Genomic DNA, 22,937 nt, shown 5'->3' with positions numbered 1-22,937 from the left:
TGACTTCTAGTGTTAAAACAACATAGGTTAGAAAAGCTCAGGAAGGGATGAAGCAGAAGGAGGCTAGTTGTGGGAAGAGGTAGGGACTGAGTTACACCAGCCACAGTAACACTTCTGTATTGGTCCCCCTATATTCTTTTTTAATCTTCTGCTAGCAGTATGGAGAATAGTAAAAGATGATACTAACAGTAAAGCAGGTAACAACATAAGGGGAGGGGAAATATGAATAAAATTATTACAGTAGCAACAACACATCTCAGCATATATTTTTGTTGAGACAGTTTACCAATTAATTTAAAGGAAAATTTCACTTTCAAGGATGACTTAATCTCAACTTCAACCATCAAATATTAAATGGTGATTCCAAATATTAATTGGAAAGTCATTAATAATACTTTCTTGTGACTATATTGCAATATCAGATAATATAAATATTCGTCTCTGAAATAGAAAGTTCTTTCCCCTCCTTTCTGTTCCTCTCTTCACTTTGCCACCCAAAGTGGGTGTGAAACACAGACTTCACTGCCTTTACTAGATGTGCTACCTAATATTTGCTGTTGTCAAACTTCCAAATCTTGTCAGTTACTCAACAATTTTATTTTTCAAATAATCCAAGTAATGGGTAATTTAAAGTTGGTGTACTAGTCTGGGTTCTCTAAGGGAAGAGAACTTATAGAATGAACACACACATACACGCACACACATGTTAGGGGATTTATTAGAGTAGCTTGTAGGTTGTACTTCAGCTCGTCCAACATTAGCTGTTTACCAGCGGAAGGTCCAAGAATCCAGTAGTTGTTCAGTCTCTAAGGCTGTCTCAGCCGGTCTCCAGTATACACAAGAATCATGAAGAAACAGGCTGTTTTCAGTGAAAGAATGGACTTGCCTGCAAGCAGACTAGAGCCAGATTCCCTTTTCCATGTCCTTATATAGACAGACAGTAGAAAGTGTGGCTGAGATTAAAAATGGATCTTCCCACGTCAAAAGATCTGGATTAAAAGCAGATCTTTCTACTTCAAGTGGTTATATTAAGAAAATAATCCCTCACAGGTGTATCCAGCCACTGGGGTTTTAGGAATTCCAGATGTAGTCAAGTTAATGACCAAGAGAAGCCATTACAAATCACCCCCACCCTTTGTCAGCAGGACACACAATCGTATCTTCTTATGTCATGCTTAATTTCCAAACCAAAACAATAACCACATAATAATTACACCTAATGTGATATAACCATCCCTTGTATAACCGCAGAAATGTTACAAATTTTAGATTAGGTGACAATGTCCCTTAAGAGACTGACTTAGTTAGTTAGTATTGTTATAAGGAAACACAATGACCAAAAGAAAACTGGGGAGGAAAGGGATTTTTTTTTAAAGTGGGGCATGGGGTTTACTTCCATATCACTGTTCATCATTGAAGGAAGTCAGGACAGGAACTTAAACATTAAGCAGAGCAGGAACCTGACAGCAGGAGCTGATGCAGTGGCCATGGAGGGGTGTCACTTACCAGATCGTTCTTCATGGTTTGCTCAACCTACTTTGTTATAGAACCAGGACCAGCAGTTCAAGGATGGCACCACCCACAATGGACTGATGCCTCCCTCATCAATCACTAAGTAAGAAAATGCCGGACAGGTTTGACTACAGCCCAATAATATGGAGACATTTTCTTATTTGAGGTTCCCTCCTCTTAGATGACTTTAGCTTGTGTCAAGTTTACATAAAGCTATCCAGTACAAGGACATTCTTTTAGCATTGCAAACATAAATATAAAAATCACTGATAAAATCTCTTAATTGATATTGCATTACATGATAAAGAAATTGAGGAAAGAAAACATAAATATCTGTACAAACACGTTCTTAACAAACAATAAAAGAAACACTCATAATTCTCATGTCTGCATTTGGTCATGAAGCCTTTGCTGGTGTCTTAATTAGGGTTTTTATTGCTGTGAAGAGAGATACTATGACCATGGCAACTCTTACAGAGGAAAACATTTAATTGTGGTGACTCACAGTTTCAGGGGTTCAGTCCATTATCATGATGGTGGGGAACATCATGCAGGCATAAGTGGTCCTGGCTACATCTTGGATTATAGGAAACAGGAAGTTGACTGAGACACTGGGTGGTATCTTAAACATAGGGAACTTCAAAGTCTGCCCCCATGGTGACACACTTACTCCAACAAGGCCACACCTACCAAACAAAGCCTTATCTCTAATAGTGTCACTCCCTATAATGTTATGGGGTCCAGTTACATTCAAACTACCACAGCTGGTGTCTATAACTACCTTCCTCTACTACCCATTCTGTATTTCCTCCATCCTCAGCAGATCTTGGCTCTTTTTCTGGAGGAGTGAGCCATATTTCTGAAGGGTCTGTGCCCTTTATCATCCTGCCTGGATTAGGCTGTTATAGGTTTCCATTCACTTTAATTATAGGATACAGGAGCATCAAGAGATGCCCTAAAGAATCTTCTACACTGCAGACACAGTTTCCCTTTGGTAATCTGAATCAATTACATTTCCCAACACTCTTATTCCTTTTTTATACTATTGACGTAAGGGCATCAGAAGCCCAAAGTGACCAGGAAGAAGTCTGAGCTTCCAGTCCAATGATCTGTCTCTTGTGTCTCCTGCCAGGAATGCTCCCCATTCTGGAACCCAAACTTCAAGGTCAGCAGAACTTAAGGTCATGGAAACAGGAAGCAAAACTGTTCCTAGTGGATTACTAGGGATGAAAGTGAATGTAACCATTCCCTTTTCTACCCTTTGGTTGCTGGACCCATGGATCCCAGCCATGGGAGAAACTGTACCATGTATTGGACACTAATTCAAAGTATATACCACTTTGTGAAGTACCGCAATACAGTACTCCAGGCTGCTGCCACATAATTGGCACTGTAACTGTGTCTTCAAAAGACCATTCTATCTTCCTATCAGGCCAGATGCTTCAAGTTGGTGGGGGTACATGGCAAGATCAGTGAATTCCATGAATGGGGCCCACTGTCACATTCTCTGGCTTTATTATGAATTCCTTGGTCAGAAGCAACACTGTATAGAATACTATGACAGTGAACCTGGCATTGTGTAAATCCATGGATGGTCGTTTTGGCAGAACTGTTACATAAGGGAAAGGAAAATCCACAACCAGAATAAATATCTACTCCAGTAATGACGAAGAGGTGTCCTTTCCATGGAGGAATTTGTCCAGTATAGGTAGCCTGCCACCAGATCACTATATGATCACCTGAAGGAATGGTGCCATATCTGGAGCTCAGTGTTTGTCTCTGCTGTTGACAGATCTGTAGCCAGACCAGTCTTGGTGAGTGCTGGTCCATATTGTCAAGCTCATATATAACCCCCATCTCATCTCTGCCACCATGGCCACTTTGTTCATGGGCCCATTGGGCAATTACAGGGATGGTTGGGAAAAGAGGCCGACTTGGTCACCCCATTTTCTTGATTATTGAACTCCCCTGTTGGCGTCACCCTTTGATGAGCATTTACATCGGACATAGTACTTTCATACTTTTTCCTATTTGGAGGGGTCTAGCCACATCTTCCCCAGATGTTTTTCTCACAAATTTCCCAGTTATGCTCTTTCTAAGTTCCTGACCATGCAGCCCAGACCATGAATCAGTAAACACATCTGGTCATTTCTCCTTCCAAACAAAATGTATGACCATGTGTTGCCCAAAGCTCTGCCCACTGTGAAGATTTTTCTTTACCTGTGTTTTTCAGGATTTTCCCAGAAAGGTGGTGTAATGCTGTAGCTGTGCATCTCTTAGTGGTGCCTGCATAGTGTGCAGATTCATCAATAAAGCAGGTTCTAGTCTTCTCTTTCTCAGTCAACTGATCATGTCATATAACCCATGAGGCTATAGATGTATGATTGGAGCAGATGACATGGGAGCAGAAACTATATGCATTTGAGCAACGTCTTCATGTAACTTGCTTGTGCCCTTAGAGGACTTCTCATGCTTAAAAATAAATTTACTGATATATATATATATATATATATATATATATATATATATATATATATATATATATTCCATTCAATAATGGATTGTTGCTGCTGTGCATGTCCTATTTCATGACTTGGTGGGTCAGGTATTACCCAAACTCATGATGCTGTGGTACTTCAGGTCACACGCTAACTTGATGACCCATTATTAAATGTTTAGTTTCCACTAAGACTAATTCTCCAAGTGAGATAAACCCTTGAGAATCTGAGGACTCTTTGTTCTCAGCTTCAATAGGTTCCCCCCACATATCTCCATCCCAAGTTAAAAGATCCCATTCTTTACCAATCAATGCCCTTACTTTATCTGCTGACAACCCCTAAAGCTGGAAATTTTTTTTTGCAGTAATTCAGTCAATCTTATAATGAGAGCTTCGGTTTGATTTTCCACAGTGGAGTTCTGTGGCTTCTGGAGAAAAGATACTCTTCCAGGGCACACTTAGAAACTTTTACTAGGTGCTGTTTACATGCACCTAGAGATGGTCAGTTTTATCACTTGTTATCCTTTGCCATATTCTGACATACAAAAAGTTGGTTAATTTTATCATACAGCTCATTCTTTTCCTTTGCCAATTTATCAGAGATACTAAGAGTAACCAATCAACATCATCATTTTCCAGATTTTTCCCATAAATTGTCAAAAGTCTTATATACAGTGTTGCCAAATCTATTGTCTCTGACAAGTGTTAAATCAGGATAATCAAATTCATCTGTCTTAAAAGTAGGTTCTTGACTGGCCTCAAACTCATGATCTTCCTGTTCCTGCCTCCTTCAGCAAATCCTACGGGCTTGCACCCTGGTGGGGAGGGTGAGGGAGCAGGAAGCTGAGAGCTTACATCTTTAGCAGCTCTTGAAGTAGACAGAACAAACTGAAGGTGAGGCTGCACCTCCTAAACATTCCCAGACAGCACCACCAACTGGAAACCAAGTGTTTCATAGGAGCCTATGGGGACATTTCTCCTTAAACCACTACAGATGCCCTGGGGAATTATAACTGGTGGTGTGAGGGTGCGAGACGGGAAGGCTCAGAGGGCATTTGCTTTGAAAGCTTTGGCATAATCAGGAAAGGATTTTGAGCAGAATAAAAGATCCACCCAGGTCTAATGTAGACATCAATACAGAGGTACAATTAGAGGCTGCCTGGTTTGGATGAAGGTATTACATGGAAGTAGTATTCCATGTAAACTATGCTGGATCCCCAATTCAGGATGGTAAAATGTGGAACACGCATTCTAATTTAACTAGCAAGGCATTTGAAAGACAAGGTGATTGACTGTGGGTAAGGGAAGGAAGAGAAGAAGAGAATTCAAATGATCAGTGTACTTGTGTGTTGGGGGGGGGCGTGACAATCTCGATTAGACGTTGCGTCGGGGAGGTATTTTAGTTTGCTTTCCCCTCCATAATTTCATATGTGTTCTTGAAAAATAAAGTAAAAAAAATAAGGGAGTCAATTGAGATGTCAACACTTCTTTAGAAATCACTGAGTAAGCAGCTATAGCACCCAAGGGAGCCCAGGGTTCATAGGTTAAGCCTGGAGATGGAAGCAGGCTTCTGTTCTTTCCCTGCTCTGCTAGACGTGGCTGAGGGAAGGCAGGCACAGAAGACTCTAGCCTCAGAGGACTGGACTGTGCCTTTCTCTGCAGCTGGACCCTGTTTAGATGTATGTGCTGGCTCATTTAATGCCAACATGGCTCAACGTAAAGTCATCATAGAGCACAGAGCCTCAGTTGAGAAAATGCTTCCATACGATTGAGCGAGGCTGTCTCCTAATATAGATTACCCAATTATTAGAGTTTCTGCAATGAATGCTAGAACTCAGTTGTTACATCTCATACAGTGTTCCTGATCCACTTCTCCACTATTCTGAACTGTATGGTTTAATTTGTGGAAAGCAAGTAAAATTTAAATATTAGCATAAGACAGAATTTTGATGCCCAGTCCTCCAGGACCTATTACTTTGATATAAGTCATTAATTTGTGCACAAAGCATGGTGGTGTTCTGGGTTTACATTAGATAAGCTGTCTGGCTACTGCACAGCAGGCACAATAGAAAAGCTCAAGGGCAGAGCACTCTGGGAGTTTGTTCCTTATACAACCTTTGTTCCTGACCAGCAGGTGGTACCATCTAAAGGTAGCTAATCATCCCAGCACTGGTTTCTTTTACCCCACAACTTTGCCACTTTTGAGACAAATTTTCCGTGAATGCTACAAATGGAAAAAGGGTGTAAAGTATTACACAAATTTACAGGGCAAGTGGCAGTGACTCACACTTACAACCAAAATTCAGCCACACGCCAGGGTGCTGAGACAGAGTGCTCATGCAGAAGAGGATACGCACTAACTCACCTTTTCTGCATCTGTTTTCTCTCTTTCTTTACAGTCTCTCTGTTCCTTTATAAAACTGTCTTTTCTTTTTAAACCTCTGTATGTAAAGCTTGCCAGTGGAACTCAATGTGGGAATATTAAGAATGAATATGAAAGTTTGCATTCCATCATGTTCTATGAATTTTAAATCATAATCATGTATTTTTAAAAGGTGTGGTTTAAATGTTGGTAAATATTAGGAGATCTCAGTTATTGTGTAAAAAATTAAAAATAAAATATGCCAGATTTAAACATAATCTTAATTGTATACTTCCAAAGAAGACTATCAAAGCGATTGTTAAAGCATTCATGCCTTTACTCTCTGAGCCTGGGCTTTGCTCTTGGTCTGAATGACATGAAGCACAGCGTTCTTTCCAGATATAAACATGTCTGCTGGGGATTTTCAGAGTGATGTGCTACCAACTTAGTCTTTGCTGCTACCCTAGTTTCCTTTCTGAAGTATAAACAATGGTCTTGAGTGTTTATGAAGCATGCTCTCAGGTGACAATGCTTCAGAAGCCAGCATCAACAACAGGGGAACTACCAAGAAACATTGGAAGTAGAGAAAGCTGTGGAGGAAGACTAGATGGGGAATGAGACCAGATGTTTAGAGTGCCAGACATTGGTGTAGGCACTTGGTTTGTACTGACCCACACTTGGTTTGACTGACCCTTTTATTATATTTTGGATTGTATTACTGTGGGCTCTTGAATTATTTTTGATCAGGAGTCAGGTGGGAAGGCAACATTTGGTTCGCATTTTATGACTTTAGGGATGCAGTACTCTAGGTGGAAGGCCACACATCTCCAAGTTATACTATGGCATGCTATGTTGTTAATTTGGGAATTAACTCATAGGATATCTGATTTTTTAAAAAATTAAGAGAATATGAACCTTGTTTTACTCTGCTCGATTCTATAATGAATACAATGAGATAAATAAAAAGTCCATGCTCTGAGAGTTCTATTCTCTAGGAACATTCGCCTGGCATAAAATCAGCTGATCCATAACTTCACATTCCAAGGAGACACCTCCTTGTAATTTTCTTACACAGTTAATTGAAGCTTTGGAATTGCATTTTCAGTTTCCATTTTCTCTATCCTTCTACTAACAAATTATGAATTTATTTGTTTGTCTATCTTTCTGGATCTTCTATTAAGTTTAGAAATTTTAAAAAATGGCAATGAAACTTGAGAAATAGAAAAACAGAAGTTGGATAGATATAGGAATATTATTCATTAACTAACTTTGTCTCTCATCAAAGCAATGCCAAAAGCATTGTGTCTCAGTGCAATACCAAAAGCATTGTGTCCTAGGCACCTTTGTAGACTTGGGAGATCCAAATAAGAGGAAGGAACAATCAAGTCCATTAGGGAAGATAACACCAAAAAGCAGACAATACAAAAGGAGTTGCTAGCAAGATTGTATCTAGCTTTCTCTGTGAAAAAAAAAATCATGTTAAGCTTGTTCCATCAAGAAAGGATATGACATGCTCCAGAAACCAAGCGGTACTATTTATGCCTGATATGTGTGCTATGCTGGAGAATGCACTGTCCTTAACCCTGGGTGCCATTCCTTTCCTGGATCCTCCCCTTGCTGGGGAGATGTCATGCTAGCAAAAGAACTGTGGGCCCAAAGGGCTGACCTACTTGAGTCCATGCCCCCGGGCTCCAGGAGTCCTATATCACCCTGTTCAGGGTACTCTCAAGCTATGACCAGTGTCTTTGGTGACCTCCACCACTGAGAGTTCTTTGAGAATGGGAAAGCACAGCATCCTTAAGCCTAAGGTGAGACCAGGGGCTGTTTGCAGGAGACTGTGAATGCACTCTGACATCGGGGAAGGGTGTCTGTAGTCTGCAAATAATAGTATTGTCAGAGATGGGAAGCAGGTAGAAGGGAAATGGGAACTGACTGGGTCCAGAACCTCCCATTCCCATAACCCTATTTCCAATACAGGCCTCTGAGGAATCTAACATCCTAATTCAAGAAATCTTAGTTGTTCATTTAGAAAACATACATATATCTAATGACTTACAAGCTAAATGTATAAGATTTTTGCTTACTATATAAAATCATAGCTTCAACTTCTATTCTTGCCAAGGATCTCTAATTGTAAAGGTTACGACTTCATGGAGATGGGTTTCATGCTGTGTGTTGAACCAATCATGAAGGTCTTGATATATTGTGTCATAAACAATAGAAATAAATAACCATTTGTAGTGTATGAATGTGTGTGTGTGTGTGTGTGTGTGTGTGTGTGTGTGGTATTATGCTTCCAATGTGTGAGGGAACATGTGTGTGCATGTGTGGAGGCCAGAGGCCAACACTGGGAGTCTTTCACCATCGCTTTGCATCTTAATCATGGAGGCAGGGTCTGTCCCCTCTTTTAAAGATTTATTTATTTTTGTTTTATGTGTATGAGTGTTTCACCTGCTTGTGCGTATGTGCACAACAGGTGTGCCTGGTGCCCTCAGTGGCCAGAAGAGGGCTTTAGATCCCTGAGAACTGGAGTTAATAATTGTTTTGAGGCACTGTGTAGGTGCCAGGAACTGAACTTGGGTCCTATGTAAGAGCAAATGTTGCTCTTAACCTCTGACCCATCTCTCCAGCCCCAAAGGTCTCGCAATCAAACCAATAGTTTTACCAGATAGCTACTCTGCTGCCAGCTTGTTTCCGGGGTCTCCCATCTCTTCTTTCTGAGCTCTAAAATTGTGAACCAGCTACTGTGCCCACTAGACATTTGCCTGCATTGTGGGGTTCTGAATTCATGTCCTCCGCAATTGTTTGACATGCACGTTTTCCACCAAGTCATGTTTCCATCCTTTAACTGCCACTTTTAATAGGATACACATGATTAGGTTGGTATTTATAAAAGACAATTCCAGATAATGAGTTGATTAGAAACTGTTATCCTCACCCAGAATCTGAAGAGTCAAGAACAGAGTTAAGGTTATAGAAATAGCAAAGAAAGGGAGAAAGAACCTGAACTTGTGGTATATTTAAAAAGTAGGATGGGCAAGTGTTTACCTAACAGATTTTTGGGTAGATGTGTTACACATTTTATCTTTATGCCAAACTCCTGAGAGACACGGTTTACACAGAGGACAGATTTATTTCAGCTCGTGATTTAAGAAGTTCCAGTTCATGGTTGACTGGATCAATTGCTTATAGACCTGTAGTAGGCAGAACCTGGTAAATATTGGGAAACAGCATGGAAGATGAAAGCTCACTTCATGGCAAGTGGGGGAGGGAAGGAGAGGGAAAAGGGCAGGAGGAGAAGGGAAGGGAAGAGCAAAGGCACTCCTCAGTGATGCCTATCTTCAACCAGGCCCCACCTTCGGATAACTCATTCACCTACAAAGCCATCCATGGATTAACCTGTTGATAAAATTAGCATCCTTTCAAGAGCACTTCTCGATAAATGTAAAGACCAAGTCTTCAACATATATGCCCTTTGAGGAGACCTGCATAGTCAGCCCGTAACAGTACATTAATATGTGGAATGACAGCTTTGAAAATGAGGAATTAGAAAATAAGGATTCATCAGAGGACTTGAGAAGGGCATATTTCATTGATGATGCTTTTGATGCAGGCTGAAAGGTGAAAAGTGACTTTGGAGAGAGGTGAAGTGTTCAGTTTACAGTACCCTAGGCTGAGGGTGTCACTTAGACGTCCAGGCATAGTGGAAACTAGGAAAAGAAGCCAGAGCTGTACCCCAACCTCCACACACACACCGATTCCCCAAAGAACATGAAGCATATGAATGTTGGTTACCTTTGCACACAAAATGAATGGCTATCCTGGTTTTCTTTCTGCTGCTGTGATAGACACCATACCAAAAGAAGCTTTGGAGGAAAGGATTGTAAGCCAAACAGGCTTACAATTCCAGGCTACAGTCCATCATGAGGGAAGGCAAGTCAGGAATTGAACTAGAAGCCATGGAAGAGGGCTGCATACTGGCTAGTTCACTGCTTTGCTCCTGGCTTACTATTTTATTCAGACTTGACCCATTTACCTAGGGATAGCACTGCCCTCAGTGGGCTGGGCTCTCCTGCATAAATTATAATCTACAGAAATGCCAGCAGGCCAATCTAATCCAGGCAGTCCTTCAATTGAGGTTTCTTCTGCCCATATGGATTCTAACTTGTATCAAGTTGAGAATAAAAACTAACCAGAACAATGATTAACACTAATTACCCCTTGAACTAAATGGACTAAATAATTATGTTAATACAAGAATTGAAGCAATTTATCCCAGGCTCTCCATTCAAGATTTTCAAGGTCTCACATCAAGCAAGGCTTCAGGGTGATTAGATTCATCATCTGAAAGCATCACATTAAATATGGGATAAAATATGGGATAAAGTTCGTCCTTTGATGTAGCTCTTTTGTACAGTCAGGCATTTCCAGCACAGACTTTCTCCTCTGCTGGTCAGTGCTTTCACTCAGGGTTTTATATATTTTTAACTTAAGCCATTTCAGGTTGAAGCTTTGTTAACTTCTATAACCATAAAACATAATTATTCCACAGGCTTGTCAGATAATGTTATGAAAGCAACGTTGAATCAAAATGACTTTCACTGAGTCATATAAAGAGCTCCAATGGTTTCTTTCTTCTAAATGATTTATTAAATTATAGGGCAGGTCTTGTTCAGAGAAGAATCAAATACTAAGCATAGAGATTATGTTGGATCCCTGTCCCAGTTCTCATGAGACTGTTGGTGATGCTGAACAGTCTTCCTCAAAGATTAATTCAAATCAGATCTCTTGAGTTTGTGTTCCTGACAGCCCAAGGCTGAGTCTCATGCCTTGAAATTCTCCCCCAAAGGACACGCTAACAATGCAGCTTCTAACTTTATTTCTTCTCGAGAAACTTGCCAATGCTAAGTAAGTGAACTTTGAAAAATAATTGGGAATGCATTTATTTGAATTTTTATCAGTTGTAATGTTCCTATGCCTGATTCATTGCTGCTTTGTTCACATATCCATTCCATGTTTTCATAAATTTCCCTCATGTTAAGCTCTTTTTTGAGATGACAAACATATATGCTGTAAGAGCTATAATTGGCTATACATATTACCTAGTACTGTATATCAATAAATTGTTCATAGTAAAGTGATACAATATAAAAATGTATTTTATAGATAAAAGTTACTGGAAAAAATGCAGTGGAATGAGTATATTGAATGGATGACTTCATAGTCTTTGTATTTTTTATAAATAGCATTTATTTTTGAAGACTCTTCAATGAGCATCTTATTTCTGTATTTGGAAAATGGTTACCTATATTATTTTAGACACATACAAAAGAAATGAGTGTTTGAGGACATGAGTGACAAGACCCCAACATGTCACATGAAGACCACATATATGAGTGCTCATTTACTTATCACAAGTAAAGAAGGCAAGGAAAATGTAAAAATGGAGCCCATGGTCCAACTTTATCACCTTTCTGATGAAGTTTGTCTGCTTGGGAAACATGGACTAGGAAGCAGGAGAGGAGCAAAGCAGGCATCACATTGGCCTTCTCTGGTCTTAAAGCTGGAAGCACAGACAAGCAAGTTCTCAGTGTAAATAATTAAACCTTGGCTATATGGGCCTGATTGTTGCAGAGGTTCTGAATTCTGGACCTGCCCTTGGCACAATTATAGGTCTTTGTGAAGATATGGTTTCAGGTAGGCTGGCTTCTTGGAATGTATATAGGAGATAAAGAGATTAGTTTTCTGTGAAGTTCACTACAGGTCATGGGTTAAAGTGCTTTTGCTCTCTCCCACTCACCTCTGTGAACTTCCCTTTTTCCCTATAAATCCCTTTCTCACAGTCAATGGTCTTGTACCCTGTAAAGATTTGTTACTTGTGTTGTTTAATAAATCGCTGATTGGCCAATAGCCAGGCAGGAAGTATAGGTGGGGTGACTATAATAGGAAGATTCTAGGAAGAGAAAAGGCTCAGTCTGAGTTGTCACCCAGACCAAGAGAAAGCAAGACGAGATTGCCTCACTGATAAAAGGTACCAAGTCACAAGGCTAACACAGACAAGAATTATAGGCTAATTTAAGATGTAAGAATTAGTTAATAAGAAGCCTGAGCTGGATAATTGTCCATATTCTGTTAATCACGTTTTAAATAAACACTGATTGGCCAGACAGAAATATAGGTGGGTCAACCAGACAGGAACTAGAGGCAGGGCGATGAGAACAGGAGTATTTTGGGAAGAAGGAAGCTCCCTTCTCACTCCTGTCCAGACAGCAAAGAAGCAGGATGTGAGCTGCCCCACTGGAAAAGGTACTAAGTCATGTGGCTAACATAGATAAGAATAATGGGTTAATATAAGCTACAAGAGCTAATAAGTAGCCTGAGCTAATGGGTCAATCAGTTTTATAACTTATAGAGATCTCTGTGTGATTTTATTTGGGGTTTGCCAGCTGTGGGGGACTTGGCAGGACATAAACCTCAACAAGCAGACCCCTCCAATGTTACACTGAGCTAATATGGCAACCAGTTTATGATTAATGTAGGCCTCTGTGTGTTTCTTTGGGACTGGATGGCTGTGGGACCAGGCAGGACATAAACTTCCATCAACATTTCTATGCTCTTCTTATAGACCTATGGTTATCACAGGTTTCCTCCCAATTGATAAGGCAGCTTTACATTTGGTTATCTTCTTTACTGTGTGAAATATTTTCAGTTTAACATAATCTCCATTGTTGATTTTTTTAAAAAAAATTGGCTGTTGTTTAAAAATCATGATCAGAGGTGGGAGAGATGGCTCAGTGGCTAAGTGTTCTTACTGCTTTCTAGAGAACCCAGTTCAGTGCTTAGAGTAAGATATAAGCCAAATTTCACCATATACATAGACGTCTAGTTATCACAGGACCACTCTTCGAAGAGATGATCCTTTCCCCACTCAGCACCTCCATCAAAATCATACATAGCTGTTTTAATTGCTAAAGATTTTTGGTTTAATTATAATCAGTAAAACTTCATTTTTTTTTCTGTCTCTGCATTTTTGTGGCTATTTGTGTTGGTGGTTCCACTTGAATTTTAGGATTTCTATTTCTATCTCTGTGAAGGTGACATGGGAATTATGATAGGGATTGCAATGAATGTGTTCACAGTTCTGGATGCTATTGGCTTTTGAACATTACTGGGTTTTTTAACCCATTTTTTTTGATCATTTGTATCCAGTATCTGAGACATTGACTTTTCTTTCTGAAGTTGTCTTTTTCTAGTTTTGTTATAGAATGACACTAGACTCATAAAAAATGTCTTTTGTAATAATCTAGTTCTTTGTTGAAAATGCTTAAGAAGGATTGCTATCAATACTTTAAGTATTTGTTAGAATTCAGTCATGAAACTATCTGATACTACTTTCATCTTTGTTTGGAAGTATTTGTTACTATTATTATCATTATTGTTGTTTAGATCTCTTCATGGCTCTAGGTCCACTCTGACTTTCTGTTTCTGCCTTAATGAGTCCTGGGTGGCTGTGTATTTCTATGAATTTTGCTGTTTTCCATGGCTATCTCTCATTAGTAACTGTTGTCCTATAATTACTAATGAGGTCTTCTATATTTTTGTAGCATTTGTTGAAATGCCTCCTTTTTATTTTTGATTTTATTTATTTGTATGCTTGTTCTAATTTTTTTCTTTTTTAATGTTGGGTTTTAATCAACTTTGAATTTGAATAATAATAGTTTACACATGGGGTTTAGCAATATGCACAGCATTTCTATTGGAATGAGTTTTCTATCTATCTATCTATCTATCTATCTATCTATCTATCTATCTATCTATTTATTCTTTTCTCATATATTGCATCCTGAGTACAGTTTTCCCTCCTTCCGCTCCTCCCAGTCCCTTTCCCCACACTTCTCCTCTTCCCCAGATCCAATCCTCCTCCATTTCCCTTCAATAAAGAGCAGGTTTCCCAATGATATCAATTGAACAAGCTACAACAACATTAGGCGCAGACCTTCATATCAGGGCTGCACAAGGCTACCCATTTAGGAGGAAAGAGGTCCTAAGAGCAGGGAAAAGAATCAAAGACAACCTTGCTCCTACTGCTAGGAATCTCACAAGAATACCAAGCTGTTCAACTACAACATAGATGTCGAAGACTAAGTCTAGCTAAACATTTGTTTGGAAAAAAGAACAATTCTTACTGCTGTTGATCTTTTTCTTGATCTTATAATTTTTCCAGAAACTGTTTGGCTCATTTCTATTCTAACTGTCATTACTTTATTTCTTTTAATTTGGATTTAATTTATGTTTCTCTTGATAGCTTTTTAAAGGTATAATATGGGTTTAAAGGTTTTTTCCCTTGGTGGGATTTCTGTTAGTATAAATTTGGCTCTTAAGCTCTTAAAACTACTTGTTCTACATCTTAATTTGAGTCATTCTGCTTTCATTTTTGCACATATAAAGATAGCTTCTAATTTTTTTTTAATTTTTTTTAAGTAAATTTTATTAAATTACAAAAGTTCCCATCTCCGACCCCCTCCCAACACCCTCCCACTCCCCCCACCCCTCCCTCCTCCCCCTCCGTCCCCCAGGGCAGTCAGGGTTTCCTGCCCCGTGGGAAGCCCCAGTTCCCTCCCCCTCCCTCCAGGTCCAGGAAGGTGAGCATCCAAACAGACTGGATCCCCAAAATCCAGCATATGCAGAGGAAACAGGTCCCAGTATCATAGTCAATGGCCCTTCAGAAAGACTTCGGGCCAGCCACAGTCAGAGAATCCGGCCAAATTCCGAGAATCTGGTTAGATCACCTCCTCGTTCAGTCCCAGTCCAACTGGCCCCGGTAAACTCTCATTAGATCCGTTTCCCTGTATCAGTGGGTGACAGCATCCCTCGCAGTACTGATTTCGTTTTTCATGTTCTTCCTCCTTCCGCTCCTCATCTGGACCTCGGGGGGCTCAGTCCGATGCTCCAATGTGGGTCTCCGACTGCATCGCCGTCCTTCGCCAGATGAAGGATCTATGGTGATAAGCAAAATACACATCAGTATGGTTATGGGCCACGGCCGATTCAGGCACCCCCTCCTCTGTCCAGAGAACAATCTGGGGGATCTCTCCTTGGACCTGGGATCCCATATATAATCAAGTCTCCTGTAAACCCTAAAATGACTCCCTTAGTTGAAATATATTCTTCCCTGATCCCATATTCATCCTTCCTCCCTCCCCCCCCCCATCCCAGGCCACCGAGCTTTCCCCGTTCCTCCCCTACTCCCTTCTCTCCAACCCTCTCCCCCTCCACCAACCCTCCCACCCCTCCCCATGCACCCGAGGTTACCTGGGATTCTTGTCTATTTCCTACCTCCTGGTGGATAGCTAAATAATCTTCATCAGGTTCATCTTCTTATTTAGCTTCTCTAGGATCACGAATAATAGGCTCAAAGACGTTTAATTATGGTTAGAATCCACTTATGAGTGAATACATACCGTGTTCCTCTTTTTGGGTCTGGCTTACCTCACTCAGTAAAGCGTTTTCTATTTCCATCCATTTGCATGCAAAATTCAAGATGTCATTGTTTTTTACCGCTGAGTAAAACTCTAATGTGTATATGTTCCACACCTTTTTTAACCATTCTTCTATTGAGGGGCACCTAGGCTGTTTCCAGGTTCTGGCTATTACAAATAGTGCTGCTATGAACATAGTAGAACAAATGCTTTTGTAGTATGTTAGGGAATCTTTAGGGTATATTCCCAAGAGTGGAATTGCTGGGTCCTGAGGGAGGTTGACTCCCAGTTTCCTGAGAAACCGCCACACTGATTTCCACAGTGGCTGCACGAGTTTGCATTCCCACCAACAATGGATGAGTGTTCCCCTCACCCCACATCCTCTCCAGCATAGGCTATCGTTTGTGTTTTTGACTTTAGCTATTCTGACAGGTGTAAGATGGTATCTCAAAGTGGTTTTGATTTGCATTTCCCTGATCGCTAAGGAGGTTGAGCATGACCTTAAGTGTCTTCTGGCCATTCGAAGTTCATCTGTTGTGAATTCTCTGTTCAGTTCAGTACCCCATTTCATTATTTCTTTGATTCATTGATTATTTGGAGCATGCTGTATACAAATCTGTGAATTTTCTTCTTATGATCAATTTCTAGTTTAATGCCATTGTGGTTGAATCAGGAACTTGCTAAAATTTAAATTTTTCTTAGATTTTGTTAAGCAATTACTCCATGTCTTAAAACATGATGAAAGCTGAAGGTGGTTCTCCGTGGTATTGGATGGAAGGTTCTCATAATGTCTGTTAGGTTCATTTTGTTAAGTATCCATTAAGTCCAAAGTTTCCCTCTCAACTTTCTGTCTAAATAAGCTTCCTGTTATTAAAAGTGGGGTACTGAAGTACCCACTATTATGATTTTGCCACTTCTCCTTTCTTTTTTTCTTAATTTTTATTGAGATCTACATTTTTCTCTGCCCCCCTCCCTGCCTCTCCACTTCCCTCTTCAACCCTCCCTCAAGGTCCCCATGCTCCCAATTTACTCATTTCTCCTTTAAAATTCATTAATGTGTGCTTCATAGATCTGCGTCGGGAAGCAGTGCCTATTCCAAACTGAAATTCTATCAGAAAAGAAGAAAAAAAGGAAACGGAAGTCAGGCAGACAACTAGCAATAATTACACTGAAAACATTTTTTGTGGAATGCAAAAATCAATCAGACACAAAAATTGCCTTGAAAAGATTTTCTTTCTTGCAAAAGAGATTACAGCAAATTTATATGAAACTGCAGAGAAATTAGTGGGAATTGGTAGTGTTCATAGGTCTCTCTAAAGTGCTTTTAATGAATAAATAAATGAGCAAATAAAAATATAAGTCAAATTTCTTCTTTTTTTACAAATAGTAAGAAAACACTTTATTATAACTTTACAACATATAAATAGCTTGAGTCCAATCTGTGCTTTCTGGCAGCTGGGCACCACACCTCCCCCATCCCTTGCAAGCTCCTTGCCTTCCTTCATATTGCACTGTTCATCAGAGCCGCCAGCTCAGAGGCCAGTGGGAGAGACTGGAGAAAAGGGGCCAGCAGCCCAGTCCAGTTCTCCAACTCCTTGTTTTCTGGTCTTCACTTGTCATCTGCTGGGGTTACAGCTGCTGTGGAAGAATGGGTCCTCAAGGGTCAGGTCAGCCAAGAAGGGATGCACTGAGCAGGGTCGAATTCTAACAGCCTCCTCTTCGGGTCAAACAGCTGCACACGAAGAAACACCTTCAGAGGTCTGCAGTTCTCCTTCACATACCCATCGCCCATCAGAGCTGTTCTCATCCCAAACCAGGCTCACTTTGTAAAATATCTCTGCTTCCTGGTACGGTGGATCATGTGTGATGAGATGGGCCCAAGGGTCTTCTCCATCATAACCAAGTGGTCTCTGTTTTCATGGGTCTGAAAGGAGTAAGGCTTTGGTAGTACTTGAAGAGAATGCAGCCAGACATCACAGGGCTGTGCCCAACCCAGCTCAAGGATCACCTCAGGATGGCAATAGTGATGGGTAGCCACAGTGGTGGTGTGCTGTTCACGGTCAAATGTGGCACTGCCAATGTCTGCCACTCAGATGCTGGTGTTCTTCACTGACTTCTCCTCACAGCTCTTGTGCTCTTTGCAAGGGATTCAAACTCAGAACTCACAAACAAGATGTTCTCTGGCTTCAAGTCCGTGTGTGTCTTCTGGTTCTCATGTAGAAATCAAAGGGCATGGCAGAGCTGGTAGGTCATGTCGCCAGATTTGTGGTAGGGGGTAAGGCTGAAAGTTGTTCTCCTTCAGCAACTCAAAGGTGTTCTTGCCCAGGAGCTTAAAGGTGATGCACATAGGATCCCAGAAGTTGAACCAGTCAGACATCTGAACACACAGGAACTTATTCCCTATGTCCGTCTTTATTTTCTTAAGAACATTCATTTCTAGATGGGCAGCCTCGCGGTACTTGCCCACATTACAGATGATCTTCAGGGCAACCTGTGACCTCTGGCATGGTCCAAGCACTTCACCACTTTGCTAAAGGCGCCTTTGCCCAGGTTCCCCACGATCTCATATTGCTCTTAGAGACAATTGTGGATGCAGCACACCAGGTAGGCATCCATGTCATCTTCCACACTCTGTCTACTGCACTTACTGCTCTCTTGGCTTCTCGAGGAGGCAGTGCTACAAGACCTGGTATGGCCTTTGTGACAGTGGTGGGCCCGCTTACAGGTATGGTATGGTCCCCTCTCTCATGACCATTTCAGATGTTGAGAAACATGAAAACCCATAGCAGACCGCTCCAAAGGATGGGCTCTGTTCTTCACACCAATATGTATCACTGTTACAGTGTTCGTAGTATCTTTGCTGGTAGGGTAGGTGGTCCTGGCTTCTGAACTGTGATCTTCTTGGGGAGGCTCCCTTTGGGATAGGTATGGTAGTCAGTCTTCATGCTCCCAACTGTAAGACCACCTCCTCTTCCAGTGGTAACTCAGGTCTGGGTCTGGTTCTGGGGAATGGTATCACTTACAGTGATAGATACAAGTTGCCTGGCAACAGGCTGGGGCCCAAGGCTAAATTTCTTTCTTTTTTTATTGATTTTTATTGAGCTCTACATTTTTCTCTGCTCCCCTCCCTTCCTCTCCCCTCCCCCAAAGTCTCCATGCTCCCAATTTACTCAGGAGATCTTGCCTTTTCCTATTTCCCATGTAGAATAGATCAATGTAGTCTCTTAGTGTCCTCATTGTTGTCTAGGTTCTCTGGGATTGTGGTTTGTAGGCTGGCTTTCTTTGCTTTGTGTTTAAAAACCACTTATTAGTGAGTACATGTGATAATTGTCTTTCTGGGTCGGGGTTACCTCATTCAAAGTAATGTTTTATAGCTCCATCCATTTTCCTGCAAAATTCAAGATGTCGTTACTTTTTTCTGTTGTGTAGTACTCCATTGTGTAAATGTATCACATTTGCCTTATCCATTCTTTGGTCGAGGGGCATTTAGGTTGTTTCCAGGTTCTAGCTATGGCAAAAAATGCTGCTATGAACATAGTTGAGCACATGTCCTTGTGGCACAATTGAGCATCCTTTGAATATATACACAAAAGTGGTATTACTGGGTCTTGAGGAAGGTTGTTTCCTAATTTTCTGAGAAATTGCCACACTGACATCCAAAGGGGTTGTACCAACTTGAATTCCCACCAGCAATGCAGAAGTGTTCCCTTTTCGCCGCAACCTCTTCAGCATAAGCTGTCATCAGTGTTTTTGATCTTACAGGTATAAGATGGAATCTCACAATTGTTTTGATTTGCATTTCTCTGATGACTAAGGATGTTGAACATTTCCTTAAGTATCTTTCAACCATTTTAGATTCCTCTGTTGAGAATATTCTGTTTAAGTCTGTACTCCATTTTGTTATTAGATTATGTGTTCTTTTGATGACCAATTTCTTGAGTTCTTTGTATATTTTGGAGATCAGACCTCTGACTGATGTAGGGTTAGTGAAGATCTTTTCCCATTCTGTAGGCTGTTATTTTGTCTTGTTGACCGTATCCTTTGCTTTACAGAAGGTTTTCAGTTTCAAGAGGTCCCATTTATTAATTGTTTCTCTCAGTGTCTGTGCTTCTGGGGTTATATTTAGGAAGTAGTCTCCTGTGCCAATGCATCCAAATGTACTTCCCACTTTCTCTTTTATAAGGTTCAGTGTGGCTAGCTTTATGTTGAGGTCTTTGATCCATTTGGACTTGAGTTTTGTGCATGGTGATATATATTTTCGCTCTTCTACATGTTGATATCCAGTTATGCCAGCACCAGTTGTTAAATATGCTTTCTTTTCCATTTTATATTTTTTTGCTTCTTTGTCAAAAAGTAGGTGTTCGAAGGAGTGTGGATTAATATCCGGGTCTTCAATTTGGTTCCATTGGTCCTCTTGTCTGTTCTTATGCCAATACCAGGCTGTTTTCAGTACGTAGCTCTATAGTAGAGTTTGAAGTCAGGGATTGTGATGCCTCCAGAAGGTCTTTTATTGTACAGAATTGTTTTGGCTATCCTGGGTTTTTTGTTTTTCCATATGAAGTTGAATACTGTTCTTTTGGGGTTTTGAAGAATTTTGCTGGGATTTTGATGGGCATTGCATTGAATCTGTAGATTGCTTTTGGTAAGATTGCCATTTTTACAGTGTTAGTTTCTTCTTAGGGTTCTGGGAAGAAGTAAGTTTTCTGTAGCTGTGAGATTCTAAAATTATATCAACCATACTTGCCACAAGCCTTGAGGACATGGAAAATATATGTAATTGAGTAAAGGATGTACGATTAGAAGGAAGGGAGGTTGGAGAAGAGAACGTTCCAGATAGAGGAGGGATGTAAATCAAAGAATAAAACACAAAACTGATTAAGTAAACAACTCAGTTTCGATTGCTCACTCTGAGGACTGTCATGACTCCGTCAGTTTAAATTTCAATACTTTAGACATATGTTATTTTAATCCTAATGTGTCTATCTTACCTGTCTCTCAGTTTTGACAATCACCAAATTACCATTTCTACTTTTCCAAGCCTTAAAATTTATTCAGAAGTACTCAAGACAATATTAGTTAAAACAGTGACATTTAACTCTTGTAACTGCAGCTTTTTCCATTCAGCAAATGTGGAGATGGGGTAGAGGCAGGTCTGGCCAGAGAGCTCACAGAGCCCAGTAAAGGACTGAGAAATTGTTCACCGTGCTCAGTCAGAGACCACAGGGAGTGCTGCGATCAGCAGACTCTTTCACATTCTGAAACCCCAACAGGACACAGGTTGATGCTGTGTTTCACAAGAGAATCTGCCAGCGCTCATTTCCTGTAGAGAAAGAGTATTTTCCAGTCATCAAAGCTTAACCTTTACCGATCATGACAGCAATCGCCTTGTGCTTCTCACAGGTCCTCTCCAGAGAAGGGTGAAGGTGGCAATGGGAAACGGAAGCCATGTTTCCTGTTTTATAGGCATTTAAAAATGTGAAAGTTTAATACCATGATCTTTAGGTAGCATTTAATTTTTCTAATTAGATACTCAAATCAGTTTTTGCCTCATAAGCAATCCTGCACAAATTCAAATGGAATGACTTTTCTAACACGGTAGAGAAACAATATTTTCTCCCCTTTATGTATTATCTCCTAATTCTGAATGCTTGCCAATCTGCTTTGTTCTCTGGGGTGATGTAAAAAACCTTAAGTTTTTTACTTAAGTGCGGGTTAGGGTGACAGCCTGATAAATGCATTATAAGGTGAAAATTATAAGTCTACAGTTCATTCGAGAGGCTGGAGAAATGGAGGGTGGCTAAGAACACTGTCCTTCCAGAGGCTCCGAGTGTGGCTCCCAACACAATGTAGGGCAGCACATATGGTGCATTCTTTCCTGTTACACATAAATAAACATAATCTCTTAAATAAATAAAACCATTCATTATATTTAAAGTATCAGAAATCATACCTTGACCTAGGCTACTTTAAACTTTCAGTTAGGCATTACAACATGGTACCACATTACACATTACTAAGGAAAAACTATCAAAATGTGAACATCAGAGTGGTTTGTTTTTACTGGATGAATATTACATCTGTGCTGTAACAAAACTGCGAAGTTTCAAGCTGAGTGATTTTAAATCAGAGACTATCTACATAGAGTTTGATAAGAGGAAAGGCATTTTTTGAAATAAAGGGATATAAAATCCTAAAAGATTAGTGTCATGCAGTTTTAAATAAATATGAGATATCATCTATGTCTGAAGCTAGGCTGGGTATTAGAGACGTAAAACACATACATATCCTGTCAGCCTGGAGGACCAAGCAGGACCTCACAATGACAGGCCATGCAACTAAATATAGTGATGCAGACAAGTTCTTACCCACACTTGAGAGTGAAGGGTGATGCTCGGAAGGAAAGGGCAAAGAGGCTCACAGATGAAAGGCATCAGGATACCCAGCTGCACTGTAAGTGTTTGTGAGGAGACAAGATTAGCAGAAATCTCTCACATGACCCAAAGTGCCAAAGCCATGGCTGCATTTGCATAGTGTGTGGCTAATGGCCCTCCCTGTCTGACGTTGCTTCTCTAAATTGATTGTTTAAACAAATAATTGTCAAGATATTAATCTATTGTAATCCATTTGGTAGGGTACCCTTCAGGACAGATGTTTACGTGTTGGCTGTTAGATGTTCATCATTTTGTCACCAGTAATTCTTTAAATATATTTTTATTTGTAAAATATTAAGATTGCTTTCTTAACACTTGTAGGAGGTCCAGTGGGAGAAGCGCAGGGTTTCTGTGTTGTTGAAGAGCCCTCCCTCCCCAGAACTCACAAGTCTGGGACTGCTAAGGAGACTGACCAGTTCCCTATGGGGGATGTGTCCTCCCCAAGGTCACTCAGCCTGTTGAGATAAGAGCAACACTGCTGCCAGCATCCTAAACCCCATCCACTTCCTTAGTCCAGGCTTACATTTCCAAGAGAAACTCTGCAGGACTCCTCATGTCCTTTGGCCGTTGTCCACTGTGACATTCTCCTTTGCTTCCCCTCCTCCCTGAAATGAAACTTTCAGCTAATTAATGAAGGGTCATGTGATAGATTGTGA

The 22,937-nt window shown here is 40.5% G+C and overlaps 1 protein-coding gene and 1 pseudogene across 3 annotated transcripts in view; one reads left to right on the top strand and one right to left on the bottom strand.

Moving 5' to 3' along the window:
• Kiaa1217 (KIAA1217 ortholog) overlaps positions 1-22,937 on the top strand; it is a 789,856-nt gene that overhangs the window by 68,307 nt on the left and 698,612 nt on the right. The window lies entirely within an intron of this gene.
• On the bottom strand, positions 17,514-21,297 carry LOC125417598 (dual specificity protein kinase CLK3 pseudogene; annotated as a pseudogene).

Source organism: Myodes glareolus, chromosome 14 (assembly GCF_982192425.1).
Source record: "Myodes glareolus chromosome 14, mMyoGla1.1, whole genome shotgun sequence".
Taxonomy (NCBI): domain Eukaryota; kingdom Metazoa; phylum Chordata; class Mammalia; order Rodentia; family Cricetidae; genus Myodes; species Myodes glareolus.
The sequence above is the reverse complement of the archived record's forward strand: the minus strand, read 5'-3'. Positions and strand labels throughout refer to the sequence as shown.